This window comes from Mobula hypostoma, chromosome 4 (genome assembly GCF_963921235.1).
Source record: "Mobula hypostoma chromosome 4, sMobHyp1.1, whole genome shotgun sequence".
NCBI classification, from domain to species: Eukaryota; Metazoa; Chordata; class Chondrichthyes; order Myliobatiformes; family Myliobatidae; genus Mobula; species Mobula hypostoma.
In genome coordinates this window covers 21,883,883-21,895,174 of record NC_086100.1, presented here as the reverse complement: position 1 = coordinate 21,895,174, position 11,292 = coordinate 21,883,883, and the positions used below count along the sequence as shown (strand labels likewise).

Here is an 11,292-nt window from a genome sequence, read left to right as displayed (position 1 = left end):
TAGTTGTTTTCTGTTGATTTTTTTTTATTCTTTAAAATATTTTGGAAAGTGTTTATTTTAATTTGGAAACGTTGTTACAAAGGAAAGGACAAATTAGAAGAAATTTTCTGTGATCAAAGGAAGAAGAGAAAAGCAAGTATGGGCATTCGGGACGCTTGACTTATTCAGACAACTGCTTTGGAACACAAGGGCAACAAGCGTGTCTTATATTGAAAAGAGCGATCTATTCATAGTGCAGGTGCGAAATAGTGTGACACATTCTGCCACATTATGTAAAGGTTGTTAGAGATTAGTGTTCAGACTTAATAACTAAGGCGCTTGATTTACATTGTAGAAAGCCTCTTCATCCGTGAAAGCAAAATAATTTAACGCGTGATCATTTGGAGTGCGGCTGATATCCTAATACATTTATTGTGTTCGAAAACTACTGGAGTACTTTGCATTGCTTCTTTAAAAACCTATCATTTACACCCACTGCACTAATCTTAGAACTGGGCATTGACTCTGTCATTCTGTGTGTGTGTGTGTGTGTGTGTGTGTGTGTGTGTGTGTGTGTGTGTGTGTGTGTGTGTGTGTATGTGTGAGTCTGTGTCTGTCTATCTGTCTCTCCGCGTGTTTGATGGGGGTGGGGTGTTTCTCGCGTGCGCGTGCAATAGAAGGGGGAATAGAAGGAGGAAGGAAGCTGAAGGGAGTGGTCAGACGGGAAAAGAGGTGAGTGCCGCTAATGGAAAGGAAAAGGGAGCGTTGAAACAAATGACTGATTGCAAAAGCCAGTCAAGTTTGTTCCAAAAAAAGACAATCAAAATGAATGTGTCGATAAATCCTACGTAGGCAGTCACTGGTATATCGGCTGGTTGTATTCGTTAGACAATTCCTCTTTGCAATTGTTTCTAATATTATTGTGAATAATATAGATCGTCTCATTCTTGTGATTTTTGTCATGTGACCATACTACTCACATGCATTTTGGGGAGATTGTGACTAATCATTCAGATTGTACGTCAGTGCTTTATAATTTAAATTGTTACACACACTTGGATATATTATAACATAACCAAATATTAGATCCATCTTATAAACACAAGCATATGTACAAATAAATATGTGCAACTCTAAAAACTTTGAATGATTGTAAGAACGCTTCCGATGCTATTATTATTAAATTCAGAACTGTTCCATACAATAAAAACCAAAATAACCCGAAAAGTATACAGGATAATTATAAACAGAAAACGTGTGTGGTTCAGCATAGTTTTATGGATTGAAGTGCGACTTCTCCCATTTTCATTTCTCTCAAGTATATTGTGACGGGTAACGCAACTCTACCTGGTGGCCACCTCAAACATTTCAAGACGTGAACGATTCACAGCCTGAAGGAAATATTTAAAGCCAGCTTTGTTAGCGGTGGTTGGTGCATGCCGAAGTTTGGCGCCTATATTTTTAGCGAGTGAAGGAAGACAACTTTTATTTTAGCCATTATACAAAACTTTGCCTAAGGTGAGCCGCACATGGTAGAGTGCAGCTTTCAACATCTAAACTTGCGATACACAGTAGGGGTTCGTACAGTTTCTATACATTGACAGTAGACTACTATAAGTTCCGTTTCTCATCGGACTAGACACAACGAAGTTATGCTGAATCTAGAAGAGATACAATTTCCTAAAAAGTAGTCCCCCTAGCATATAAGCCGTGAGTTAAATCTTAAAGATTGTTTCCACATAAAAGGTCGTAAGTCAGTCCATTGCTGTCTGACCCTTGAGTTCCCTGTTAAAAGCATTATTCACAGAGCCTCTAACAAAACCTCCTCAGCTTTCACGGAAATGTTTTTATTATTCTATTTTCTTACATGATTCGTTAATTAAGAAAGCTGAATGATTAGAATAGCACCTGCGTGTTGTCAGGACGATTTCTGCATACTAATCTGTACATCTTTATATCTAGTAATTATAACATAAAATAAGACATTGAATAGAATTCAAAGATTTTTTTCTAAGGCTTCTGCTAATCCCCTATTAAAGGAGTCTTGTTAAATAATTCAGGACAGTTTCCGGAAGTGGGATTACCGACTCCATTATTTTTCAATGAAATGATATTTCACACTCAAATGAACCTCTGTATTTCTATAACAGCCTCTGAAAGGTCAGCCTCTATTTTCCAGAAATTAGAAATCTAAAGGGGAGCTTGATTCTTTTATGAACGCAGGATGACAATAATCTCCTTACCCACAACCGTAATTAAAAATCCAACGAAGAAACCAGGCTTTTTTTTTACCCCTGATGTGGAATTTCACTATTTGACTGCATGTCGCCAAATATAAATGTGAACTTTCTTACCAGGCTACCGAATGTGCCGCTGATTTTTTTCAGTTTCTAATTTTTTATTTCGTCCTGACACTTACTACAAACGTGTGCATTTTCTGTATCAAAATCCCAATAACGTTTTTTTTCATTCAGATATAAGTGCAAGCCTCAATCTCTTGGTAAAAAAATGTATTATTTGTCCAAAGAATGGAAAGAAAGAAAATGTCAAAACGAGAATATTTAACTTGCTATAATATCGGGTGCGAAATTATTAGAATTATGCTGCTGTTGCTTCGCTTGCAACCAGTATGCTCATAATATGTTCTGCCAGTTCCCAAATACGTCATACAATTTGTTTATGTGTAATGTCAGACGCATCAATGCACCTACCTAAGAATGCACATGAAATATTGGCACATTTAATTGCTCATTTCCCCTTATATAGTTGAATATGAAATTGAGCTACTGTTGCACTAAAATCATATTGAGAGATATTAATGGTTGAAACATGCCTTATAAACACCAGACTGGCTGTATTTATCATTTCTGCGAAGCTGACGTTTGCATGCTTGATTGATTTGTGTGGAACAGCACCAGATGCACGAGGAATACTGGAACACTACATGTTATTAATCTAAACTTTGGAAATTAACATCATCATATGCCACGTCGCCAAATCCAGCGTTACCTGAAAGATAGGGGCGACTCCGTACCCCGAAAAAAGGATTTCAGAGTTATTTCCCGTTTTAGAGAAATACCAAGTTTGTCAGAAACTAATATATAAAACACAGTAACCGTCATTACAACTAGAACCGCACACCAGAATTTTGTACCTATTTATTGAAAGCTTACAAAACATTAACTTAATAAAATCGTTGAATCTTTCAGCTATTATGCAGTGCATTTATTGCGTATATTTTGATTCTATCACTTTTAGGGTTAAATGTCACGTTTAAGTGTAAAGGGGAGGGGGTTCTGAAACAAAAAGTACGTTAGTGAGGACATGTAGTTTAAACTAGTGCATTGAACGAAACTCGAAGAAGTACTCAGTTATACAAACTTGAATATCTACACATCACCTCTTCACAGCTATTGATGCTAGAGCGAAAAAAAGCCGCAAAAATGATTGCGTCTTTGTTTGATTTTTATATGAAAAAGAAACCAGTGCTGGGGTTATTTATCGAGAGTAAACCAAAGCTATATTTCTTGTACTTCATTTATTGCAAGTTATATCATGTCTTCAACAGACATTCAGAAGCCAAATGAAAATGTAGGCTACTTTAGGTTATATGATGTAGTTTCACAGTTGCCTTTCTGCAAAATAAATCCTGGCGAACGTGTTTTAAGGATCCGTCTCAGTGTGGTTTTCAAAATAAAAAGCACGACATTTTATTGCATGTGAAATTTAGTAGAGGTGCTAAACGCCAGCAAGATTAGTTACAATAATTATTGTCATGTAAATCGAAAAACACGAAGTTAAATATATATATAATCAAAAGCTGTGTGACAGTCTACATAGATCCTATGTTCACGTCGTACATCTTTTATTTGGATAGCTTTGCATTTAAATATCACTATAATTGCAACAAAGCAACAAACCCTGGGTTGCTGTTTGGATATTTTATTGAGGGTATGCACATGTGCTTACTTAAGTAGTCAAAGCAGGGACTACTATTGTATAAACTTTAGTGCACCTCCTGTTATGAAGATGATATCTTAGAACTTCTTCCACGGAAGGGCCGAAAGTAGATCCTTCATTATTATTGACACGTGCCACTTCTTGTTCTTATATAAATAGGTTTCATGAATAAACTTCAACGGCGTTCTTGAAATAAAGGTGATAATTATGCGTTTGGAATGGCGGTGAGAGAATGTTCTCCCCAAAGATATTGAAACGTTTATTGCCTGCATGGGTGAGTAAATAGATTTTAACTGTATTTTGCATTCTATAGAGACTCAATTCAATGTTACTAGTCGGTTAAACAGAGCCTTGCTTTGTCTTTATCCGCTTCTGCGCTTTTACTTCTCGTATTTAGCAACCGCACTTGATGTTACTACGGTTTATTATGAATTGTATAAATCAACATATGGTCCACATCTTCAAAGGTTGACCGAAGCTGTACGATTTTAATAAGTCATGTGGGTGACATAGACGACGTCAGAATCTCTACCAGGGGTGATTGCTTCGGACAAATATTGTTTCTTGGAGCGAACTTCCGTCAGTCCTGCTCCTTATTAGTTTTACTATAACCAAGTTATTAAGCAACATTATTCAAATTACCTTGTGGCGGGTGTTGTTTTTAAACAAGTTGTGACTATTCCCTTGTTATACATTGAAAAGAATATAGAAATAAAAGGGCGAATGTTGTAGGATCTAACCGTGTTCAGTTGATGCATACTGAGCATGTTTTTTTAACCAATAATTTATTCAACTTGCAATCTGATGTCTTTGGACGATCATTGTATAATATGACATAGGTGCCTATCATTCCCTAAGAGCCTGTTTCACTATTAACGTTACTTGCATTTAGTAGAAGTCAGCTTTTCCCATGAAATTCATTTTAAATCACAATGGCGGTGATTTTTGTTATAGTTTAAATCTGCATCTGGTTTATTTGCAAATGCAGAATAAGATCTTTCCCCATACACCCCCCCCCCAACCCCGTTATTCAATTTGCAGATCCACTTCTTAGCTCAAAGCTGTAGGGCGACACGACAAGAAGCTGTTGAAATCTTAAACAATCTTAAGAAACTCAGGGCGCGGGGAGATTAGGTGTGTGTGTGTGTTGGGGGGGAGGGGAGTATCAAACCTCCACTATTTTCAACGTTATATCCACCTTTCGTCTAATTTGTATAAACGCGATGGACCGATATTGTCTAGTATTACGCAATATGTTTTTACACATATTGCTTCGAAAAGTCCGGTGATTTGTTGCTGAAATTCAGTTTCAATTATAAATTCTGACGTCAAGTTCTTTGCATAATATAATCACAGAAAAAAAGGGTACCATGTTTTTGATTCACGTGCAAAATCGAAATTCGAATGTCAAATTTGCAAGACAAAAATCTCAGGAACAAATATTTGAGTTGATTACTTTTTTTTATCCAATGCATTGTTTTGTATTCTGGTCGCTTTGTTGTTTAGGGATACTAGTCCTTATATATGCATTGCTTTGTTGTCACAACTGATCACTGAATGGACGTTAATTAATGCTCTCCAGAAGCTTGGATGGGGAGGATGATAGGAAGCAACAGGGGATGAATCCCTCCAAAATGGTTTGTCAACGATGAGAAAGCAAAGCCAGTGTCAATAAAAGAACCACTAATGATGGCCACACGTCTCTCAACATGTTGTCCAACGTGCCTTTCCATCTCTTGTTGACTATAGTCAAGTGTAATATCTGCATATCCTCAGTCAAGCATTATAGCCTTTCACTGTGTGGATTAATTAGTAAGTGTTGTCACCTCTTCGCTTTTCCTGACCACCATTTTGGACAAATATTGAAGTAAGCATGCATGTGAATATATAGCGAATGGGGTTAAATTTCGATTTTCGATCACTTAAAATCCATTTGATCCTTAAAGGTTCATAAATTAGAGACGACAGAAAAAAATTGTTAAGTCACCGGAAAAATTGCTTGCTTATTTCACCATTAACTATAGTGTAAAAGTGAGCGCATGCGTATAATTTTAGGTTCTATTGTGTTTTAACCAAGAAATTGGCCGAACTGCGATACTCGTGAAATTGTGTTCAATAAAATAAATGTACTTATTTGCTTGCTGCCCCATTTATGTTTTAAAATATGTTCATCAAAACCGTGACATTCGACTGATATAAAACCCGCACTAACCAAAATCATGTGGCTGAAATCTTGCCCTCGTTTTGGTAAGTTGCCATTTACTTCACCTTCGCGTGCCTGATTTAAGGAAGCACTTCACCAGATGTCATATCACATAACTACAAACAAAAACAATTTAAGTTAAGCAATGCAATCAAACAATATTTTAGATGAGACGATCACGTTTTGAAAATAGCATCTAAAATTTATATAAATATCCTTAATTTTTGCTTGTTAGTTACGAGGGGAAGAATCACCCCTAGACATTTAGGATCCACATTAAGAGATTCGTTCTATTTGAGCAACAATTGAAATAAAGACTCGATCACTTTAGAGACATCAGTTTACAATCGGGCTGGGTAACTATTGATTACAATACATATCTCGCACTTGCGACAGCAATTCGATTTGATTTTCTGCACCCTTTCTGTTACTGTATTAAGAAACATAGTACACATAATGTAGTTGCCAATAATTTCCTGAAATGTATTGACAATAAATCATTTGCCTGAAATCCAGGTCCCGATTTAAGTTCCCTGAATGTCTATGCAAAATAAGAAAGCGTTTCGTGGACTTCAGAGGCGAGATTTTGTAATCATGTTAATAAATTCATTAGAAGATTGCTTCCCTGAAAATTGCATCTTGTCTGTCATATTGAGAGACAGCTAGTTACGGAACGAATAGACTGCTAACTTATTTCATCAAATTTGGAAAAGATTGATTTGTGACACAATGCTATAATAATCCCATCCGAAAGAATTCCTGATTAAAAGTTAATGTCTATTGTTTTCTTGGGCCTAACTTAGCGTGGACTTTAACATAAAAACTAACAGGACGGAATTGTGGCCAGTTTCGAAGGCGACAAGGATGGAGCTATGAATAGTTTAATTAAAACTAGCTTATATTGTTAAACACGGTTTTGTGAAAAAAAAACCGCTGAAAGAATCTGTTTCAGGTTGAATGCTTTTTAACAGATTCCTTTTTAGTGGTGTCAGGCGCAATGTAATGCCTAGCACTTCTTGTATAGTGCCCATTTGCCGTGTTCCCTAAAAAAAACCCTACATAATCAAAAAGTGAACAGCAAACAAAAGATGTAGGCATTACAACCGATTGAAGAGCAAGGCGAAAGTACATTTATTTACTCGGAAGAACTCGGCCCTAAATCCGTTCAGGGATAGTAAACAACAAGGGGAAAGAAATCCACATTTTTTTGTGTTTCTGGTTGTCCTGGGTGCAATATGACCCTGTAAAATAACTGAACCTAAGAGGCTGTCACTTATTACGGTGTTTTGTTGAATATCCTAAACAAACGATATTATTTCTTCGATTGCATTTAATTTTGTTGACACGTTGTTCAGTGAAGTTTTTTTCCCATCTTTAATTTAAAGCTAAATACAAGACTTGAAAGGCAATGTTCTATAAAACTATTTTGCTAATATAATTTGGACAAGAGAAATTAATTGAAAAAAAATATGCTCCTTGATAATGGAGATCACTGCGACTAAATCTTCCTGCAATACTGTAGTAAATTGCATTGAACAAAATGGCGACCGTGTAGTAGTTTGAAATGTAAAGCCCGAGATTAATGTTTCTCCCCAATTATATTATATGACCAAAGGAAAATTAAATGATCGATAATAACGCGGGAACCATTCAGTTCATGAATGTATAAATGTAAAACAAAAGTTAGGTAAATGCTGTACTCAACGCCCAAAGATTATGACCTTTTAACCACCGCTCTATTTCTATGACATTTTTATATCAGCAGCACACATCTGAAGTTTCAGTAATGGACTACCATTTTTGAGCATGGATTTGAACAGGTACGGCAGTATTACATAGACATGCAATTGTCCTTTATTCTAAAATGTATCAACAGTTCTAACACTCTCTGCTCAAGGTAGTAATACAAGTCCTTCAATCTTTTATCTCTTTAGAAACGGTTCAGAACTAACGGACAGAAAACGCTTGACAGAGAGGAGAACAAATCGCGGACAAAGAACGCTTTCCGTTTCATCAGCGTCGTTAAGACGACGAGGAAGAATCTCTTAGATAATAACTCCCACTTCAAAGAATTCTGCCCTGAATAGAGAATGTACCATCCTTTTTATACAGCCACAAGGGTTTTCACTAAAGAGGACTCGACTGTTTGGTTATTTTTCACCGTGTTTATTTTTCGCCATTCACTGGGTACTTGTATAAAATAAACAACAAGACAATTACTAAAAGACGAATTCCCAACTTATCTGCTCACAGGACCCAGATCGAACCCGCTGTGCTCCCTCTCCGAGAAGCCAAACCAGTTCGCTTCAGACCATCCCTAATCCGCCTGAGAATTCGTCCCAACCCCAAAATATTAAAGATTATGATGAAGTGAAGATTGACTGTACTAACCTAGCATGAAACCAAAGGTCAACGCAAATGTATCTTAATAGAGTGTCTCGAATCGAATGTGCCTCCTTTGAAGGCAGTTTGCTATTGCTGCGTTCATTACCATAGCGATCCTAGTGTGCGGTGCTGATGTACCATAAAACTCACACTTTGGAATTCTAAAACCCAGCTCTTTGAACCGCCCGAGTCTGATTAGAGTCCTTGTGTCTTTTATTTTCCCTCTCGTTCTTTTCGGGGAAAAGAGTCTCCTAGTGCTTTTTAAAAAAAGTTTACAGAAAGTTGAACTTGCTCCCTAAGTAACTATATCAAACAGAAACAGGAAAGAAAAGTTAATTGACACTCTATCTCAAGCAGCCCCCTTCTCTTCGCTGGAGGTTGTGGGGTTATATTTGATGTTTCATTTATGTTTGTTATACTTCACGCTTCGCACGAGGCTTTCTTTACTCTTTAAAGTAGCAACGCCGTAAAACAAATATATGTATACACTCGTGTAAATGCACACACAAACTTGCTTACATGTGGCTCTTAAAGAAGTAAACATTCCGTCCTTAATGAAAAGACTGGACTAGCTCCAGACTTGGCTTTCAGTATTTAAGTATGACTTGTCTATTGCCATAGAAATCCTAACTCACCATGAAGATTCACCGTTGCGAAGAAATACTTCTTTGTAGATTTTTCTGCTTTGATGTCTCCACGAGGATATTCAGGCTTTTGAGCCGAAGCTGAAGCTGCCTGGATTACCTATAGCAACTGGGCGGACATCTGCAACAAGTAAATAAAAAAAGGTGAATGGCTATCCAGCGTAATGATTCAATTTTTAAAATTGAATGCAAGAATTGTACCAGATACTCGAGAGGTTGCAAAATTAATCAAAAGTTGTTTTACTTTTTTTTACCGTTTTAAACGGAAGAAACACACAGTTTTACCAAAGTGAATTAAAATAAATATGTGGAAAGTTTCTCTCCTTTCTGCTGCTCAACTTTTGTGGACATTATTCGTCGGTTCCCCCAATCTTCTGGATTTATTACTGGTCAAAACATAAGTTCGAATGCTCACCATGACTTTCACGCGAATTTCAACACTTTTAAGACATGAATACTGTATCTTTCTGAAGACATGTTTCCTCAATTTAAAAAAAAATCGTTTCATGAACATTTTCTTTTTTTTCTGTGTCCTGCAATGGTTTCAGCTCTAGGTCTCAAAGAAAACGTAATTAAGGGAAAATTAACAAACTAACTTATTTAATAAGCTGTGAAGGAGGTCAGACAGCCTTACACACAGGCGGTGCAAAAGAGCAAACTGAGGAAAAGATGATTGGATTATTAATATCTTTTCACAGCTGTCCAGACTTTACTGGAATATATAGTAGATTAGGCTTTCTCTAAGGGAGAAACGAATATATTAACCCCATATTATTTATCTTGCATAGCAACCTAGTCCGCTTACTGTGCAACACGTTACATCCCCATTTGCTAGGCCCCTTACCGGAAAACGTGAAAGAGAAAACGACCAGGCTGCGATAGCTACTAATGGCAATCCTTTAGCTCCAGGTCTTTGTGCGTACGTATGTCTTTGAGGAATGGCGAGTGGGGGAAATGATGGCATACTTCAATCACTAACCGCAACTTGGGTTTCAGTAACAAAGTTTATTTTGCACTTCGTTGGGATTCCCGAAGGATTACTATTTTTGTCAAATATAGATTTTGATTCATCAAATGTGTCACAGGGGGACATTTGCACTAAACTGATACAAAATTAATTTGTGCACTGTGGTAATTTATCAATTCTTTCTTCTGCTGATTAAATGTTTTCATATATATGTTTGTTTAGGAATCACTTATTTCTATCTTGTCTATCGGCAATCATCTGTAAAAAAACTACATTAGTAGTAACATCTGTGACTACTACGTGGCTTTAGCTTCCCATTGTAAAGTGCAGCAAAGAGTCATTTTTCATCTTATTTTACAAAATTTATTAATTTTCCAAGACGCATTTATTTGTGAATTTTTGACAATACAATAGGAAACTATGCACAGTTCATTCGTACATTGTCAAAATACAAAGTGGTTTCAGTACACATTCGAACGACTTCTGCTTAAACAGTAGGGTTTCACCGCGACAATACCTCGCTCTTACAACTTCTTTACCAATTATGTTTAGGGTTCCATAGAAAGTAAACGTGCTTCGCCGATGTTACTTATTTTCAAATGGAAAATGCGCTTTGAATAACATACTTGCGGCGTAAAACGATGTACTATGAAATGTATTGCTCCTGACTAAAAAAACATGACCAAGTCAACGAGTTAGAGTTTGTTCTTCAGAAGTGATTAATTATATATGTCACAGAGATAGGACAGAACCAATGCTTTACTATACATATTAACAACAAATATGTCAATTCCTAAAATGTATTTAAACCTTGTTCCTATTATTATCAATTTATTACAAACCAGTACCCATGTATATCAAAACAGGATCAAAAATACAGAAAGAAAATTATCCTACAAAGTACAAACTTCCATTTATAAAACACTATAATTTACAGAACACACACTAATGATTTAAAATATTCTAAGAAAGAAATATACACTATCTAACTGCCCTGTGATAAAACACTTTGGTTCATTGATACAAAATGTTTTTTTAATTGTAACATTTTAAATAAATTATGGCAAGAAAAACAAACAAGAAAACAAGACGAATTACTTAACACAGACTTACGGTGCATATCAATACCAATATTTATATGATTTACAGGCATA

At 36.2% G+C, this 11,292-nt stretch overlaps 1 long non-coding RNA gene across 2 annotated transcripts; it reads left to right on the top strand.

The window, feature by feature from the left end:
• Positions 1-579: 579 nt before the first annotated feature.
• LOC134345166 (uncharacterized) lies at positions 580-8,386 on the top strand. Of its 2 annotated transcripts, none has more exons than XR_010017620.1 (4): positions 580-711; positions 4,099-4,213; positions 7,908-7,962; positions 8,077-8,386. It is a non-coding gene; the product is annotated as an uncharacterized LOC134345166 (long non-coding RNA). The 2 variants fall into 2 exon arrangements; XR_010017619.1 differs by having other exon boundaries at positions 7,905-7,962.
• Positions 8,387-11,292: the final 2,906 nt, after the last annotated feature.